This window comes from Natrix helvetica, assembly GCF_964273705.1.
Source record: "Natrix helvetica genome assembly, chromosome: Z".
Taxonomy (NCBI): Eukaryota; Metazoa; Chordata; class Lepidosauria; order Squamata; family Natricidae; genus Natrix; species Natrix helvetica.
This window is the reverse complement of record NC_138554.1, coordinates 66,264,313-66,284,402: the sequence shown is the minus strand read 5'-3', so window position 1 is coordinate 66,284,402 and position 20,090 is coordinate 66,264,313. Positions and strand designations below refer to the sequence as shown.

The 20,090-nt window shown below is 42.6% G+C and overlaps 1 long non-coding RNA gene across 2 annotated transcripts; it reads right to left on the bottom strand.

Annotated features, from left to right (window-relative positions):
• Positions 1 to 5,994: 5,994 nt before the first annotated feature.
• On the bottom strand, positions 5,995 to 20,038 carry LOC309382177. 2 transcript variants are annotated; one of them, XR_014173635.1, is made up of 4 exons: positions 19,861 to 20,038; positions 17,136 to 17,250; positions 16,279 to 16,329; positions 5,995 to 6,094 (listed from the first exon to the last, which is right to left on the bottom strand). It is a non-coding gene; the product is annotated as an uncharacterized lncRNA (long non-coding RNA). The 2 variants fall into 2 exon arrangements; XR_014173636.1 differs by lacking the exon at positions 5,995 to 6,094 and having other exon boundaries at positions 15,982 to 16,329.
• Positions 20,039 to 20,090: the final 52 nt, after the last annotated feature.

Here is a 20,090-nt window from a genome sequence, read left to right as displayed (position 1 = left end):
TGCCTGATAGTAAAGCTTCCAGTCTGGGAGGCCAAAGCCCCCTTTGTTTCTATTATCTTGTATATGTTTGTATTTAATATGCAGTTTTTCCCTTGACTAGATAAATTTGGATACCATTTTATTTAATTGTTCGAAAAAGTTTTTCTCTAATTTAAACAGTATTGTTTGGAAAGGATAAAGTAGTTTGGGTAATATATTCATTTTAATTGTTGAGATTCTGCCAATTAGTGAAATCTGTAGTTTAGTCCAATTTTCCAAATCTTTTTGTATTTGATGTAGCAATTTATTATAGTTATCTTCTTTTATTGTAATGCATTTTGCCAATAACCATATTCCCAAATATTTAATTTTCTTAGCCCTCAAAATTCCCAGCTTCTCCTCCAGTTCTTCATTTTGTCTTTTGGTTAAATTCTTAGTTAATATTTTAGTTTTCTCTTTATTTATTTTAAGTCCTGCCACTTTACCAAATTGGTTTACGTCTTGTAATAATATTAGTCCAGTTTCCAGGGGTTCCTCTATGATAAATGCTAGATCGTCCCCAAAGGCCTGCACTTTGTATTCCTGTGTTCTAATTTTCAATCCCTTTATGTCCTTGTTTTGTCTAATTTGTAACATCAATGTCTCTATTGAGAGGATAAATAACAGGAGGGATGGAGGGCATCCATGTCTTCCCCTTTGGTATTGCTGAAACTTTCTGTTGCTTACCCGTTTAGTATTATTTTTGCCCTCTGACTAGAATATATTGCTCTGATCATCCCGATAAATTTCTCTCCAGAGTTCATAAGTGCTAGTTGATTTATAAGAAAATCCCAATTCAGGTTATCAAATGCTTTTTGTGCATCAATAAATATCAATGCTGCTTGTTTTCCTGAATGTATCTTATAGTATTCTAATGTGTCCATTATTGTTCGTATATTGCTTTTTATGTGCCTGTTGGGTAGAAATCCATTTTGGTCTGGGTGTATGATTCCGTTTAGTATATTTTTAATTCTTTCCACCATTATTGTCATAAATACTTTATAATCAGCATTTAGCAGTGAGATTGGCCTATAATTTTGGATCTTTTGTTTTTCCGTGTTGTCTTTGGGAATTAATATTAGTGCCAAATCCATCCAGGATTTTGGTGTCTTAGCTTGTTCTAGTATTTAATTATACATTTTGAATAATATGTTCTCTAATGGTTTTTGCAATTCTTTACAAAATTCTGCTGGAATTCCATCAGTGCCCGGGGTTTTGTGATTTTTTTTGTTTATGGATTGCCCTTTTTAATTCTAGCCTCGTTATTCTCTCATTCAGTGTTTCCTTTGTTGTTTCTGGTAAGGTACCTTTTAATATCCTTCTCTTCTATTTTCTCTCGGCTATATAGTGTTTGAAAGTATCTTACTGCTATGCTTTTTTTCCCTTCCTTTTGGTAGTGTATCGCCCCTTCTTCATCCTCTAGTTGCTAAATTAATTTCTTTCCTTTTTTTTTAGTTTCTAGGCTAGCCATCTTCCTGGTTTGTTGGCATTTTTGAAATAATTTTGTCTACTTGATCTAATTTTCTGGGCCACTTCTTGTGTAATTAAATTTAGTCTATGTTTAATTATTTCTTTTTCTTCTTTGACTTCTTGGTTTTGTGGTTCTTTCTGGATTTTGTATTGTAATTTCCCCAGTTTCTCCTATATATCATTTCTTTTTATCTTTGTTTCTTCTTATTGTATATGCTATCGTAATGCCACGCACATAGGCTTTGGTTGTATCCCACAGGTTTTGAATGGTTGTCTGTTCGTTCCAGTTTTCCTTAGGAAAAACACTAATTCTTTTTCCATATATTGAACATAGTTCTTTTCTTTCATAATCCTCTGATTCATGGTCCATCTCTTTTTCCTTTTTGCCTCTCCTTTCCATTTGTATGTGTACATCTCGGCCCGTGGTGAGTTAAATGATGCTGTGTCCTCCCTCTCGCAGTGCCTGGAGGTTGTTAGCAATGTTCCCTCTAATTTTTTTTCGATGTGAGCAGAAAAGTATAGTGTTTGAGCGGCACATTTTCATGCCTGAGCACCTGAATTTTTTTCACAGATGTCACCTAAGACAACAACGAAATCAGTATCATTTGAAACTCAAAGTTATGTTTCTTCAAGGTACCCGCTTAATTCAAAGTGTTATATAATATCAGTATCACTTAACAACGCTCCTGCTTAGCAACCAAAATGTTGGCTCAGAAACTCTGGCATTTGAAGCACGCAACTCTTAAAGCTGTCAAGTTACAAGACCCTTGCACCCCTAACCCTTTAGGGAAAAAAAACCCCAGGGGTCTTCAAACCTGACAGCTTTAAGATTTGTGGACTTCAACTCCCAGAATTTCTCCTCCAGTCCTGTTGGCTCAGGAACTCTGGCATTTGAAGCATGGAAGTCTTAAAGCTGTCAAGTTACAAGACCCTTCCACCCCTAGAAAAAAAATGCAGAGGTCTTCAAACCTGACAGCTTTAACACTTGTGGACTTCAACTCCCAGAATTCCTCCTCCAGTCATGTTGCAGCGACGTCATCTGCGTGGATCTGCTCCATCTTTGCTTTCTTCATTGTGGGCAGGGCTTCTGCTGAAGATGCTGACGAGTACGAGTTGCCACCAGAATAACTGCTGCTACCTCCTCCTCCTCCTCCTCCAACAGAATCACCAGATTTGCTCCTGAGCTCAGCGCTGGGTTACCTCTGCCCCCTCCCCCTCCTCCGTGCTTTTGAGGAGCCATGAGGCTTTTTTTCCCCTGCTCCCCCCCCCCGCCTTCCTACTGGCTCCTGCAGCCTCATGGCTCCTCAAAAGCACGGCGGAGGAGGAGGAGGGGGCAGGGGTAACCCAGCGCTGACTGAGCTCAGCTGCTCCGAGCGGAGGGGAGGCGCCGCTGCCACGTGCGGAGTTGCCGGCTGGAGCTTTGGCGGCTTCATCTCAGCCGCAGCGCCGGGCGGCAAATCCGGCAGTGCTGCCTGTTAGAGGAGGAGGAGGAGGAGGAGGTGGCAGCAGTTATTCCGGTGGCGGTGGGGGCTTTGGGGCTTCACAACTAGCCTCAGTCGCCCCGTGCTCCTCAAAGCAAGTCTGGGGAAGTCCTTTGCAGGCGGCCCGTTCTAGCTGCCTGCAAAAGACCTCCCCAGCTTCCAAAGCCTGTGGCAATAGAAATCACTGCGCGGCAGTTGAAAACTGCTGCGCGGTGTTTTCTTGCCACCTGCGCGTTAGCGCAGCCGCGCACCTTAGAGGGAACGTAGGTTGTTAGTGGTTGGATGGGGAACAACGGGTTGAAACTAAACCCTGGCAAGACTGAGTGGCTCTGGGTTTGGTGTTCATTGGCTCAGGGAGAATTGCCATCTTTGGTCTTGGATGGGGTGGCACTATCCCAAACATACCTTGTGCGTAATCTGGAGGTTCTCCTGGATTATTCATGAGTCCTACTTGAAGAGCAGGTGGTGGTTGTGGCCAGGAGGGCCTTTGCGCAACTGCGGGTGGTGCACCAGTTATGCCCTTTCCTGGACCAACAATACCTACTCACAGTCACTCATGCCCTAGTCACTTCCCATCTTGGCTATTGCAACACGCTCTACATGGGCTGCCCTTGAAGAGCATCCAGAAGCTCCAGTTGGTGCAAAATGCAGTGGTTTTGTGCACACCCTAATGTGCATTATGTATCACTTCTGCTGGGGGAGCTGCATTGGCTGCCAATTTGCTTCAGGGTGGAATTCATGGTACTGGTTGTCACCTTTAAAGCCCTTCATGACTTGGGACCATCTCTTGCAGTTCACATCTACCTGACCGATCAGAGTGGGGAGGCAGGAAATGTTGCGGGTCTTATCCCCGAGAGATAGGACTTCAAGCCTCCCATCAACTTGCAAATGCTCTTCGTATCAAGACTGGGATGGTGCAAAAGACATTTGTAAGCTGATAGAAAGCTTGAAGCAATGTGATTTCACTACACCAAAGTCTCGTTGGCTTGCAAGCGCTCTTCATCCGAATCTGGTACAGGCCTTGATTCGCAGAGAACAGAGGCCTGCATCAGTTTCATGGCAAAAGGCTTTGTAAATGGAGTGGCCTTCCTCTGTTTGCAAAGCCTTTTGCAGCAGATCTCGTGTATTTTAGTGTACTAATGTACTATAGTGCGAGATCATGCAAGATCAGTAACATGAGATTTTGTACTACATATTTCACATGTTCTCTCACTACTTTAGACCTCTGTTTTCTGCAAATGCATTGAAGCAGGCAAAGGAACTGATGGCTTGCTAGATTGTCGCAAAGTGAATCTCCACAGGCTCAATGCATCCAACCATGATTTAAGAAAATAATAAATTAGAGTTTTCCAATATATGATTAAGGAAGAATATTTACCCTTCAACATGATCGATATTCCAGGCTCATATTTCATATCAGGCAGTGGTGGATTCAGCCGGTTCACTAGAACAGGTAGCTAACTTTTTGTTCAGTTTGGTGAACTGAATCTTGCCATGCTTGCCCCCACATTAGTGGCTAATTTGTGGCTCGGGCAGTTCCTCCTTAAGACAAACCTCCACCTCATCTGAGACACTATTGCCTCTCTTTCCTTGCTCTCTCCATCCTCCCAATATCATAAGCCGCCTCGTCCGGTATTCCAGAGGACGCACTGAAAATCTGGCAGACCGGACCGTACCAGTAGTAATGGTAGTTCTCCTGTCAGAAGCTTCTTCAGAAGCTTTTTGATTTTTAAAGCCTTTTTTCCCTGCCGGAGTCTCCAAACTGAGCATGCCTGGCTGTGGATTCTTAGAGTTGAAGTCCACAATGCTGCAAACTTTGGAGTCCCCTGCTTTAAATTGAAAAGCTGCTTGGAAAGAGGTTTGCAAAGTGACATTTAGCAATTTGTTTCTGGGTCAGCTGAACAACAAACTGGATAAAGAAGGATTCTTATATGGTTCTATGTTTTTGAAGTTTTGGGCTTTGTGCAATATGGGCTTTGTGTTTGGATGATTCCCTGCTTGTATGAATGGAGCCAAACTTTCTATAGGCTCATTATCTCATTATCTGGCAGGAATGTGGAATGAGTCTCAGGCAGGTTTCATTGTTAGCAGCTTGCTTTTTCCTTTTCTGGGAGAAAGAAGAAAGAAAGAAAGAAAGAAAGAAAGAAAGAAAGAAAGAAAGAAAGAAAGAAAGAAAGAAAGAAAGAAGAACAGCACAGCAATTTAGGGCTAAAGGTAATCTAGTCCAACCCCGTTGCAACAGGAAAGCTTACATTGTCTGGATTATTTTGGTGCCTCTAACAGAAAGGAAAATTGCCAGAAATTTGCCGAGTCCCCTTGGGGAGAGGGGGCAATTTATAAATCGAATAAATGAAAATGAAATGAGAAAGGAGAAGGAGTTAACTAGGACAAGGCTGCCATGCAAAGGAAGGCAGAGATATTCCTTGATTTATGACTACAATTGAGCCCAAAATTTTGGTTGCTAAGCAAGAGCGTTGTTAAGTGAGCTTCACCACATTTCACAAGTTGGCCATGCCCACCCTGTCACATGACCACCAAGCCACACCCACAAAATAGGCCACACCCACAGAATAGGTAGTAAATTTTTTTGAAACCCACCCCTGATCACATGACTTGGGAAATTGCGACTGTCATAAATATGAGTCTGTTACCAAGCTTCTTGATTACATGACTTTTGATCACATGACAAATGGGGATGCTGCAATGGTAGTAAATTTGAAAAGTTGTCAGGTCACTTTTTTCAGTGCCCTTTGTAACTGAATGGTCAATAAATTCTAAGTCAAGGACTACCTGTTGGTTTCTTATAGTTCAGCTAGCTTGTTCCTCCTCATCTCTTGACATTCTTTCTAGGTTCTTTCTGACATTGTCATTCATCCCAACATAAAACAAAGGTTGATTAATCAGGTATCTCTCTTCATTACACCCTTGTAAAAAATTCTCTCAAACAAGTGATGTATGAAGCAAACAAACAAGGAAACTAGTTTTTTGTTAATTCTTAAGAAGCATTTTTTACATTTATTAAGATCATATTTTTTGCAGGGATCATAACAATGATCTCTTTTTGTTATGGTGCAGTACATCTTGAATGGAAGCCCTGATCTTCTCCCAAGATATATCATACAAAGCTTTTAAAACAAACAAATAAACAGATGTTTGAACTTTGGGGGCTTTATAATTTTTTTATAAAACATTCCTTAGGTTTATTAAGACCTTACTAAAAAAATTCATTTATCACCATCGTGGTTCTCAACGTCCATAGACTTGTTTTTCCTGATTGTTTAAAACTTCAGTTCAGTTATACTCAAAGTTTAGTGATAGAATAAAGATCACATGATATCCCTTGACCTTGATCAAGATCAAGGGATAGAATCAAAAAGTGTTAATACCACTTTATAATGTCTTGGTAAGGCCACATGTGGAATACTGCATTCAGTTTTGGTCGCCATGATGTAAAAAAGATGTTGAAACTCTAGAAAGAGTGCACAGAAGAGCAACAAAGATGATTAGGAGACTAAACATATGAAGAATGGTTGCAGGAACTAGGTATGTCTAGTTTAATCATCAATCCTCAAACTGTGGCCCGCCAATGCAAAGTATCCAGCTCTTGGAGTGGTGGGATTCAGCCCCTCACCCCACCCTTCACCGTCAGCCTTATCTTCCAGCGAGCATCCACTCCAGCTACACTTCTGGTTAGTTATTTCACCAGTTGAGCTGCACCTTTGATCACATCGCTGCTGCCAAAGGTAAGGCCGAGAGGTGCTGGGGAGTACCAGCTGACTGAGGGATGATCTTGCCAGTGCAGCTACATGATTCAGGGCCGGTGGGTGAGTTGGGGAGGGGCTGCTGCTGGCTTGAAAAGCAGCTCTACGACCAGCTTGTAAAATAATGCTTTAAAAACATTTAAAAGTGCTTTAAAAACTGCCTTTCAGAATGTTTTTCACAGCCATATGCTCCAGGGCCGAGTGAGTAGGGGAGGGGCATATAGAGCAAGGACAGAGGCAAAATGGATTGCTAAATTGGCCACGCCCACCCAGTCACATGACCACCCAGCTGGTCCAGCCCCCCAACAGTCTGAGGGACCGTGAATCACCCCCCTGTTTAAAAAGTTTGAGGACTCCTGGCTTAAATGGTCCATCCCAGCTGAGGAGGGAAAGCGAATGTCCCTCAACTCCAGCTGCAGAGCTTGGGGTGCAGGGCTGTAGGATACGACTGCTACGGGAGAAGAAACTGCATGCTTGGTCTTCTTGTAAAAATATCCCAATAAAGAGGAACACAGGCAAACAAGCAATAAATCTTACTTTACGATCAGAGGTTTATTTCATGAGCAATTTGAAACATGAACAGCCACATAGCATTATTTGCATCAATGACCCTTTGTAATGAGGTCCACTGACATACCTGAGTCCAGCAAAGATTAGCTACGGCAAGTATTCCTGAACTCATCCCAAGACATTCTTTTCATATTTTTTGCACCCATTTCACAATTTACTTCCTTGTTCTATCTTACTGACAGTCATTCTCCACATACACTCGTTTACATCTCAAAACCTCTATCCATCGGCTACTTTCAGTTACCATATTTTTCGGAGTATAAAACACACCCTTTCCCCCCTCGGCTACTTTCAGTTACCATATTTTTCAGAGTATAAAATGCACCTTTTCTGCCCTAAATGAGGGTGAAAATTTTGGTGCATCTTATACACCGAATGTAGTCCTGCTCACCAGTGGCGTAGCGTGGGGGGTGCAGGGGGGGCCAGCCGCACCGGGCGCAACATCTGAGAGGGGCGCACTCGCGGGAGCGCTTGTCTGCCTACACCTGCGGCTCGTAGCTCTCACGGTACTGCCCACTCCTCCGCCGCCAGTTCGGCAGGAGGAAGGCGGGGTGTCCAGCAGTCTGAAAACGGGGCGGGGACAGCGCCTTAAAGACACCACCAGCGCCTCCCTACGCCAGACATTTGCCCCTTGTCGGTCCTTCGTGGCCGCTCTTGGCCTTCCCCCCTCTCCACCCCCGACGGACCTCCTGCGCCTTTAAGACGATTGCAGAGCTGCTACTTTTGGGGCCAACTTAGATCTGCTGGGGGTGGGTGGGTTGGGCTGAAATCCACTCGGTAGAGCTTTGCCCTCCCGTTCATGCAGCTCTTCGAAGAATAGAAGTCGTGCCAGGGTGAAACATGTCTGTCCCGGCTGACCTTTTTCTCTGATACTAACATAATTTGGGTTCCGCTAAATGTTTGTGTGGGACTTCAAAAGTCTCTTGCATCCCTCAAGTAATCTGGAAGAAACCAAAGCGGGCAAACATATTTATGCAGCTGTGTAAAACAGGTGGTGGTTTGCTTACTTGTGGCTTGTAAATCAAGATGTGCATTTAAGTCACACGTTATGTGTGAGCGGAGACAGGTCGGGCTTAGCGAAATAATTAGGAGTAAGCAAACTATGGATTTACCGGGGGGGTGGGTGAAATCTGTTTCCATGAAAAGCCATAGTTGGCTTAGCTGTGGTTTGTTGACTAAATTGCATTCATACAAATTCATGCCTAATTAAAGAATAAGACGTGTGCAATCTGTGGATTCAGGAATAAAGTAGTATGATTCTAATAAAAGAGAAATATTTGTACCTCAGGGTTGATATGAGGGGTCCTTGGTGCTCCCTGAAGTTGCTTGCGTTTCATTACCCAAGCTAGGTAACATCAGTGCTAGTGACGCCACACTCCTTACTAGCACTGATGATGTTACCTAGTTTGGGTAATGAAACCTCTGCAAGAAAACAAGCAAGCTCAAAGAGCACCAAAGACCCCTCATAATATGATTCTTCTGCAAGCAGGCGTGTTGACCAATCTTGGCAATCCAGTTTCTGTTCTTGGGAATTTAAATCAATAGTAAGCAAAATAAAGTGTTTGGACATTAGGATGGTCTTGTGAAAGTCTCTGTGTTTGGGAGTACATAAAACACAGCTGCTATTGAGTAATATAATCCTAAAGTTGCAGACACAATAACTGGAGCATATTAAATTCCCTTGCATTTATTTCTGCTGTTATTTTCTGAATCTGTCTAAATCCTTCTTAGTGTGATGCTCTAAATTGTACACAATAATTCAGCATGCGATTTGGCCAACACAGAATGAAAGGGAACACTTCCTTCCTGTGATTTGAAAAGTATACAAATTGTGCTTGCCTTTTTTGCAGCCACATTGCAACATTCACTCATATATTGTATGCAGTTATTTTATCTTTTCAAAATGCTTGCATAAGTTCTATTACCAAGACATCACCATGTCCTCCATCCTATACCTGTAGATTTGATTTATGATTTCTAAGGGAAGAAATGTGCATTTGATTCTGTTAAATATCATTACGTTATCTTCAGGAAGAAAGTATTCAAGCAAGGAATATAATTATGTAATTATACAAAATACTAGATAATTGCAATAGAAAATACCTAACTTTGATGACTAAAAAGCAGAGGCTGACATCTTAATTAGATGCAATACTCTTAAATAATAAATTCTTCCTAGCCAAGTGCAAGGTAGAATGTAGGAAATGACTAAAGAGATTCAAATTAAGCACTCTCTGTTAATTGTGACTGTATACAGAACTCCCTCAAAGGTCATTATGAAAATATTAACAAATATCTATACCTAGTGAGACAGACTGAAGTCCTTGACTTACAACAGTTCATTTAGTGACTGTTTGACGTTACAACATCACTTTAAAAAGTGACTTATGACCATTTTTCACACTTACGACTGTTGCAATATCCTCACGGTCACATGATCAAAATTCAGATGCTTGGCAACTGACTCGTGTTTATGACTTGCAGTATTGTGGGATCATGTGATCCCCTTTTACGACCTTCTGACAAGCAAAGTCAATGTGGAATCCAGATTCACTTAACAACCGTGCTGCTACAGTGATTCACTTAACAATTGTGGCAAGAAACTGGCCACAATTTCTTAACATAGGACAAAACTCACTTAACAAATGTCTCACTTAGCAACATAAATTTTGGGCTCAATTGTGGTTGTAAGTCAAGGACTATCTGTAATACTTATAAAAGGTAAAGGTTATGTCTGATTCTAGGGGCCAGTGCTCATCTCCCTTTCTTAGCCGAGCGAGCCATCATTGTCCAAAGATGCTTCTGTGGCAGTGGCGTAGCGTGGGGGGTGCAGGGGGGGCCGGCCACATTGAAAGGGGGCACGCTGGTCTCTCTGCATTGAAAGGGGGCATGCTGGTCATTCCGCATTGAAAGGGGGCATGCTGGTCATTCCGCATTGAAAGGGGACACGCTGGTCATTCCGCATTGAAAGGGGGCACGCTGGTCATTCTGCATTGAAAGGGGGCACGCTGGACACTTAGCAGGGCATAGGCAGGATCACTAAACTCAATAAAGTGTTTGAAAATAAACTTGTATTTAGATGCATTTTACTTTAATTACATCAGTATTTTCATAACAAACAATACATGTGCTTAGGGGTAAGGGTTTCTTTAACTAATCTAGTGGAAGAGACTTGAGTGCCAAAATCCACGGGTTAGGGGGCGCAAATTACTTGCCTTGCCCCGGGTGCTGACAACCCACGCTACGCCACTGCTGCTCACCACTGGCCTCTGCCTCCCAGTAATTTACCACCTTGCAGCAAACAGAGAAAATGGGGCTTGCGGAGGCAGCAATAGGCTATTGCCGGGATGACGAATCTATAGCACGTGTGCCACAGGTGGCACGGGGAGCCATTTGTCAGGGCACGCGAGGCGTTGCCCTATCAGCTGGCCAGCACGCATGTGCACACTGGCCAGCTGAATTCAGCCTTTTTAAAGACATTTTTCGCCCACCCCAGGCTCCAGAGGCTTTATAGGAGCCTGGGGAGGGTGAAAAGAACCTCCCCCCCCCCCACGGAGTCCTCCGGAGGCTTCAGGAGTTTCCCTGAAGCCCCTGGAGTGCAAAAAAACAACCCTATGGGTAAACCGGAAGTTTGGGAACTAAAAAGCTTGTAGGGTCGGTTTAAGCCCTCCGGAGGCTTCAGGGACCTTCAGGAGGCTTCCCTGAAGCCTCCAGAGGACTAAAAAGGACCCTCCGAGCAAACCGGAACTCACTTAAGCTCGGAGAGTCCTTTTTAGTCCTTTGCGGGCCTCAGGGAAGCCTCCTGAAGGTCCCTGAAGCCTCCGAGGGCTTAAACCGACCCTACAAGCTTTTTAGTTCTCCGGAGGCTTCAGGAAAGCCTCCCGAAGGTCCCTGAAGCCTCCGGAAGGCCTCTGGGGGGGGGGGGGAGGCTGATTTTGCCCTTCCCAGGCTCTTATAAAGCCTCTGGAGCCTGGGGAGGGCAAAAAAAGCATGGAAAAATGGGGGGGGGAGCGCCTCTCATGTGTGCATGTGCCCTGGGGGAGTCACACATTGCATTATGGGTGCGGTATGCCTGTGCACTATCCCCCTGCGCTCTCCCCCTTATGGCACACAAGCCACAAAAGGTTCGCCATCGCTGGGCTATGACAATCCCCCAGAGGCTGGTGCTGAAATTGAAAGTCAGGCTTTCCACAGGCTTTTCTGAAGCTTGGGGAGGGTGAAAACGGTCTCCCCTGGCCTCTGGAAGGCCAAAAATCAGCTGGCTGGCACATGCATGCCCACTGGAGCTGATGGCTTGCATGCCAGCAGATATGGCTGTGCGTACCACCTGTGGCACGCATGACATAGGTTCACCATCACGGTTCTATACAAACCTGACTGCTGTTAACAGTTTTTCCTTTGATCTAATTCTACTATTCAGTACAGGGGGGAAATGTGCTAGCACAGAAGTCCAATTTACGAATGAAGAATAACCAGTTATAGGAGCTGATGCAAGAATTCAGGAATTCCGCTTTTACTCACTCTATCACACCCCATTGACAAAAAGTTTCATGTTTTATGAAAGTAATCTTTACAGATTTGATATTGCAATAATGTTCAATCAGTTGATTTCCTGGATATTATCTGTGAAAATGGGATACTGTCTAAGGATAGTCGTACAATTATATAGGCGTACATAACTTTTGCAGTCACAAAGAATCTAATATTTGCTGGCTTCATATATATTACAGTAAACAATGTATCACAGTATGTATTTTCTTTTTGGCTTCACTTACATTTACCTCCACTTTTAAATAAAGTCCTTAATAGTATCTACAAATGCTAGTTATTTGAGCAACTTAATAAAATCCAAATTGCACTATGCTTTTTGAATATCCAATTATTTTCCTTCTACTTTATGAATTTGTTGTTTCTAGAATATTCTACAAGACCTTTTATTCTGTGGAACACAGAATAACCTTTATTATGTGTAATAAAACTTATAAAGTCACTAAATAATAGTTTTCCTTTACAGTGTCTGCTATACAGTGTTATCACTCATATTCTTAAATAATTCTTTGGAGGGTCTCTGGGCTGATATCTAATTCTTGACAGAAATTAAAATACTTCTCTGCTATTGGATTTTTTTGCCTATTTATACAGATTAATAAAATAATGTCCCTAAATTGATTTGTTTTTGTTTTCTTGTAAGACTAAACACAACATACTTTATAATGGCTTTTCTTCTGTTTTATTTAGCTATGGATTATGCTTATATTATTTCTTTTCCATAATTTAGTCAACTGTTGCTTGGCATGATACATAACAAGGTGAGCTTTAGAACAAATAACATATTGTTCCTTAAGTCATTGCTGCCTGTAGGAACAGCTATATGAAAATAAACAAAATTCTCTATGTTTAACACTTTTTATTATTATTATTATTATTAGTTGTGTCACATTTCCACTTCTGTGGATTTTATCTCACTTTTTATGAGAGTAGAGTTTATATTTCAATGTAATGTTTTTCATTTTTCTAGGAAAAATAATCCAATTTTCCAAATTTGGTGTTGCTTGCTATTGCTTTGCAGATAAATGTTTTATTTTCAAATCATGAGAAAAAATAAAGTATATTGATTTTATTGATCGTTCACATATGATACTAACACACGGTATATGTATGTAATTTTGCTTGAAATTCAAAACCTGAAGATAAAGTGTATTTATTAACATGATCAAGGGAATGTTTATCCAGTATTTTCCCCAAAATAAGACAGGGCCTTATTTTCTTTTGACTGCCGAAATAAGTGCTTGGATTTATTTTCAGGGAGGTCTTATTATTTTTGAGGTGCAGGAGGCGGCAAGTGTGGTCACTTCATGACTGCTGCTGTGTTGCAATATTTTCAGGTAGGGCTTATTTTCAGGTGAGGCTTATTTTAAGCACATGCGCTCAAAAGCCCAATTGGACATTATCCAAGAAGATCTTTGTTACGTACGGATGCGGCCCGCCCTCTTCTGCCAATCAGGCAGGGCATTAGCAGCTGATTGGTCTATTTTGGGTTGTGTTCAGGTGGGAGAATTGGAGTGTTCTTATTGGCTAACGCTCTGACAGCTGCGAGTATAAAAGAGCTGTCGGAGCGCGCGTTGTTGTTCTGTTCTGGTTTCAGTTGAAATAAAGCCATTGTTTGAACCCAGAGTCTCCGCATTCCCTCAGACGCTAAGTACATAAAAGTCTTATTTTGGGGAAATAGGATAGAATTTGCAACTAGAAGCTTTCTGGATTGGATAATAATATTATTCCTGTTTAAATATTAAAATTATAAATTTAAAAAAGAAGTACTCGAGAAATGAAAAAATCTAAACCCAATTGTTTAGAGTATATGATCTGGCTCATCAATTTTTAATATACATCTTACTATATTAGGGACTCTATTCACATTGATCCCAGTCATTACCAAAGAGAAAAGAATTCAGTATGTTAGATATGTTTTATTTCAGCCATGACAAAATTGTTTTTAATGCAAGTGAAATGAGATACATTTACCATTGTCTAGTCAAAATTTCTGAGCCCTTGTTTCTACATTTAAGACAATCATAGAGCATTTTGAGTAGCAATCTCATTGAGCAAAACATCATAATCATGCAATGTAATGTGTATTAATATTGCAACAATCTATGCAAAATATAACATTAAACCAGAAGATCCACAATCTTGAGCACATTCAATATAGTAATTATAATAGCATTTAAAATTAAATTCAGTTAAATGGTTAGGATCTAAATAGTAGCTTTTATACAATAATACAATACAATAGTAGAGTTGGAAGGGACCTTGGAGGTCTTCTAGTCCAACCCCCTGCCTAGGCAGGAAACCCTATACCATTTCAGACAGATGGCTATCCAACATCTTCTTAAAGACTTCCGGTGTTGGGACATTCACAACTTCTGGAGGCAAGCTGTTCCACTGATTAATTGTTCTAACTGTTAGGAAATTTCTCCTTAATTCTAAGTTGCTTCTCTCCTTGATTAGTTTCCATCCATTGCTTCTTGTTCTACCCTCAGGTGCCTTGGAGAATAGTTTGACTCCCTCTTCTTTGTGGCAACCCCTGAGATATTGGAACACTGCTATCATGTCTCCCCTAGTCCTTCTTTCTCTTAAGCTAAACATACCCAGTTCCTGCAACCGTTCTTCATATGTTTTAGTCTCGTCCCCTAATCATCTTTGTTGCTCTTCTCTGCACTCTTTCTAGAGTCTCCACATCTTTTTTACATCGTGGCGACCAGAACTGAATGCAGTATTCCAAGTGTGGCCTTACCAAGGCATTATAAAGTGGTATTAACACTTCACGTGATCTTGATTCTATCCCTCTATTTATGCAGCCTAGAACTGTGTTGGCTTTTTTGGCAGCTGCTGCACACTGCTGGCTCATATTTAAATGGTTGTCCACTCCAAGAAAACTGTTATGGTGAAAACTGTTATCAGAGCAATTTCTAGTTTGATTCATACTGTATTACAATACTTTGCGTAACTCAATAGTTGCATTAGTATAACCCCTACAAGATGGATAATTAAACTGCAAGCACAGCATCCATTAGAGAGAAATTATTTCAGATACATAGTACAATATATATTACCATGTTTCCCCGAAAATACGACAGGGGCTTATTTTCTTTTGCCCCACGAAATATGCCCTTGGGCTTATTATCAGGGAGGGTTTATTGTTTTGGGGCTGCCGGACAGCTGCTCCCTTGTGAACTGGCTCCCGAAGAGCCACAGAGCACAGCCTCAGGGGCGAAGCAGCCATGAGGTAACCATGCTCACGAGCAGCCGCCCGGCAAATCCCCTCTCCAGCCAGGAAGAGCGCCATTCACTGATCTAGGGGGTATCCCTAAGGCGCCAAGCCATGTGGTGCTCTGCCCCAGCTCCCGCGGCTTGGCACATTCGGGATAACCCCTAGGTCAGTGCATGGAGCTCTGCCCGACTGGAGAACGGGGTTGTGCAAGCGCCTGTTCTACCCGCAGCCTCACCAAGCCCTTGCGCAGCTCTCCCAGGCCACCACCGCAAGCCGCTGCTGCCCGCCGCCGCCCACTGCCACCCCGCGCATTACTTTCAAACTCCAAAACTCGGGGCCGAGTCTTCCAGCATCGGCCGCTCTAGGAGTGCTCTCTATGGTGGGCCGGCTGCCGGACAGAGAGTCTTCCGGACAGAGTCTTCCAGCAGCCGGCCCACCATAGAGAGCACTCTTAGAGCGGCCGATGCTGGAAGACTCGGCCCCGAGTTTTGGAGTTTGGAAGTTATGCTCGGAGCGGGGCGGTGGCGGGCAGCAGCGGCCAGCAGTGGTGGCCTGGGAAAGCTACGCAAGGGTTTGGTGAAGCTGCGGGCGAACAGGCGCTCGCGCAACCCCCTTCTCCAGCCGGGCAGAACTCCATGCACTGACCTAGGGGGTATCCCGAATGTGCCAAGCTGCGGGAGCTGGGGGATGGGCAGAGCACCACATGGCTTGGCACTTTAGGGATACCCCCTAGGTCAGTGAATGGCGCTCTTCCCGGTTGGAGAGGGGATTTGCCAGGCGGCAGCTCATGAGCATGGTTACTTCATGGCTGCTTCGCCCTTGAGGCTGTGCCCGGCTCTTTGGGAGCCAGTTCACAAGGGAGCAGCCGCCCGGCAACTCTCCCCTCTGGCCAGACAGAACGCCACTCCCCAACCTAGCGGTATCCTGAAGGCGGCAAGCAACGTGAGCACTCCCCCCCCCGGTTCCAGCGACTTGGCGCTTTCGGGATAATGCTAGGTTAGTGAGCGGTGCTCTGCCTGGCCGGAGGGGGGGTTGTCCAGGGGGTTTATTTTTGGGGGTGGGCTTATATTTTTGGCCACGTGAAAAATATGGTAAGGCTTTAGTTTCGGGACAGGTTGTATTTTCGGGGAAACACGGTACTATCATTTCCCTCTTCTGTGTTATTAGACTTTCAAAATAAAAAATAAAAAGATCTAAAGGTGCATACTTAAATATTAAGCAAGTTCTTGAGATACAATCTTCAATTATATCTTGCAATCTGAAAACAGAAGCACACCAAAAACAATAGTTATACATTTTAAATATATATTTGGAGTATATAGAGATGCTTTACTTGGTTTTAAACAATATAAATAAATATAGCAGTTTAATGTATTCAGTAGAAATTCTTCATTTGCTGAACAATATCACACTGCAAATTTACTCTTACTGCTGACAGATGGATAATGATACAAGAATAATCATCATCTCCGTGGTAACAGTGTAAAATATGTCAGAGGAATATTGCACATGGAGCTGTTGCTGCTTTTATTACAGTCCTGCCTCGGCTTCCTCAGTTGTATACTCTTTGCAAACCTAATATGCCCAGAGTACAAGTTAACTAAGGGCAATTTCAAGGCTGCAGACTTAAAGAGAACCAAGAAATTAATTGTATCAAGTTCTAAAATTGCTGATTAAATATGCTCTTGCCTACAAAAATTTAGATCACACAAGACACAATCTTGAATGTCTCGCAAACATCCATTGTTTTTCTTGTAGATCACTAGTTACCTTTTTAGAATTTTGGGGAAACATCTTTTTTTTTTAAAAAAAAAACGTTGTTGTGATGGCTGGAATTTGAACATTTTTTATAGAACAAATCATGCTGTGATGCTTGTTCTCAATATCAATCTATGATTATAATTTTTTTTTACCTGCATTCTCAGCAGCAATAATTATTGAAATAAGTCCCACCCCTGAAATAATATTACTATTTAAATACAGGTAATCCTCAGCAGTTCGTTTAGTGATATTCAAAGTTACAACAGTACTGATAAATGTGACAGGACCATTTTCCATAGTTGCCTTTGCAGTATCCCCATGTTCATGTGATCAAAATTCAGATGCTTGCCAACTATAGTAGTTCATCTTTATGACGGTTGCAGTGCCCCAAGGTCATGTCATCACCTTTTGCAACCTTCTGGCAAGCAAAGTCAATGGGGAAGCCAGATTCAGTTAACAATCAGGTTACTAAATTATCAACTGCAGTGATTCACTTAATTGTGGCAAAAAAGTTGTAAAACAGGGCAAAAGTCACTTAACAAATGTCTCACAGTAGACATTTTGGCTCATTTGTGATTGTAAATCAAGGATTATCTGTATTACAAATGCTATGGATCATAAATACTTATTTCTTCAGATTTACTAGTTATGATAGAGATCTCAAGTGTATCAATTCCAACTCAGATATTTTCATTAGTATTAATAAGGTAAGAAAATACCTGTATATTTCTTTAAAACACATAATTTAAATATCCCATTTTTTTCAATCCACTTATGGCATCTCGTTGCTAATTCCAGTATAAATAAGTCATGAGACAGACCATCTTTTAATGATAGTGTAGCAGTGTCTAAGTTCACTATAGTCATGTTTAGGTCACATTAACATATGCATTCTCAAATCATAGAAATTTAATAACCCCAATAACTGTTATGTGTTCAGAATTATGAATTTTGAACAGATAACATGTGACTCTTGAATTTTTTTCCCATGCCAAACTTTACTGTCTAATGCAAGTCTTTGCAGGTATCTGCTCCAGCATGATATGTTTAGCCTTGAGATAAGATGATTGAGTAAATATAACAAACTCAGGAAGCACATCTGGATATATACAGAAGACAAAGACAGCATTTAAACTATAAGACTGGCTTAATGATGTTAGTATGTATGATTAAATGGACACTGCAAAATTGTGACACTGCCCTTTTGGACTTCAGTGAACTTTTACACAAATACTAAAGAAGTGAATTTGTATCATGTTCCTTCTCTCTGGTAGATGTTTGTATCATCATCATCATTGTGACCATTGTCTGTGCACTGCAGGATGGAGGCCTCTTCCTCTTGATTATAAACAACACGGTCCTGAGCTTTCTTTTGCCAATTGGGCCCGCAATACTTGCTATATACATGGCTATTAAACGGGTAGGTTGCCCCCGTTTTGCACAGGTATTCAGAAGGGGTACCCCAAGCATGTCCCGTTGTTGTTGGAGCCACTTTTGCTGAATCCAGTGTGGCGGCGATGGCAAGAAGCGGCTGCCAGAGAAGCTCTCAGCGATGGCAAGAGTCCTGCCACTGCGCTGGATTGAGCAAAAGCTGCTCTAGCAACAACGGGAAATATCTGTTTTCCAGCTGCAGGAGGAAAGGAAAGAAGCCGGTCTTTGGAAAGAACCTTCCCTCCTCCTCCAGAGAGCCCATGCCCTTGGCTATCGCATGCCTCCTTTCTTTCTCCACCCGCCTGAGCAAAGAAGGTGGGCCACTAAATCGCCCGCTTGCCCACATTCAAACCAGCCCCCCCTCCTGTCTTTCGGCATGGGGTCTCTGGAGAGGGAAAGTCCCTCCCAAGACCTCGCTTGTCCTGGCGGCACCCCGGCAATAGCAGCTGAGAGGGAAGGAGGAATTCTGGGAGTTGAAGTCCACAACAGGACTTCCTGCCCCAAGCCTGTAAATGACTGCTTGGGATTGTGTTTCAGCTGCCACAGCCATTTCTGCTGCTGCAGCCACCAGAGACTCCTTCCTCGCCGCCGCTTTGTTTCGGGCCAAGAAGCGGAAAGAAAGAAGAGCTCCCCTCTCCCCTTCCTCAGCCTACGTGCTATTCGGGAGATGGGGGAAAGTGCCCCTTGGCTTCCCCTCCAGGAGGATCACCACATATCCTCCACGGATGGGAGGTTGAAGGGGTGACCGCAGGTGAAGAGCACCGAGGGTTTTGGCAGCACGAGAGAAAGACTTCAAAGTCAGTGGAGGTGGTGTGTGGCTGGTGTGCCTTGTTCTGGCTTTCCCCGGGTGCAAAATGCTTTAAAAAATAAGGTTTTAGTTTTTTGGGAGGGGAGGTTGTAAAGGGTTAGGGATGCAAGGGACTTGTAACTTGACAGTTTTAAGACTTGCATGCTTCAAATGCCAGAATTCCTGAGCCAACATGACTGGAGGAGGAATTCTGGGAGTTGAAGTCCACAAGTCTTAAAGCTGTCAAGTTTGAACACCCTGGGGTTTTTTTTCTAAAGGGTTAGGGGTGCAAGGGTCTTGTAACTTGACAGCTTTAAGACTTGCACACTTCAAATGCCAGTTTCTGAGCCAACATTTTGGTTGTTAAGCAAGAGCATTGTTAAGTGAGTTTCACCACATTTTATAAGTTGGCCATGCCTACCCGATCACATGACAACCAAACCACTCCCACAAAACAGGCCACACCTACAGAATAGATTCTAAAAAAATTTGAAACCCACTACTGCTATTAAACTTAAAATTAATTAGCTCCACAACAGAAGAAATATATAGGCCTGCTGCGTTAACCTGATATAATCATTTACTTTGAAACTGGAAAATTTGGCGACATCCATTAGGTAAGCCATTTATAGAAACCTGGGAGTTGGGAGCCAGACTGCAGTAGTCCCCGTTCCTCTTCTAAAACTTGCTTCCATCTCAGGCAAACCCTCTCCTCCCCAAGAACCGAAACAAAGAGTAACGCCGTTACAGTATCAAGATGCCCTTGATCTTATACAGACGACAGTTATGATTCATCTTAATGCACGCTACCTTTCTGTTAGTTCAATATCTGCCCAGCATGCAAAGAAAAGTGCCTCCTTATCATTCTTCTTTGGAGCAGAATTTCAAAAAAATAATGTTGTAAACTTCACATTTCAAGATCCTAACTCGCTCTATCTCCTTGCTTACTTACTCCACACGCCAAAGAAAGACCCACGCGCCCATTCCTTCACAGTCGAAAAAAAACCGCAACGATGCTTTTACAGTAAAATATTTTAAAG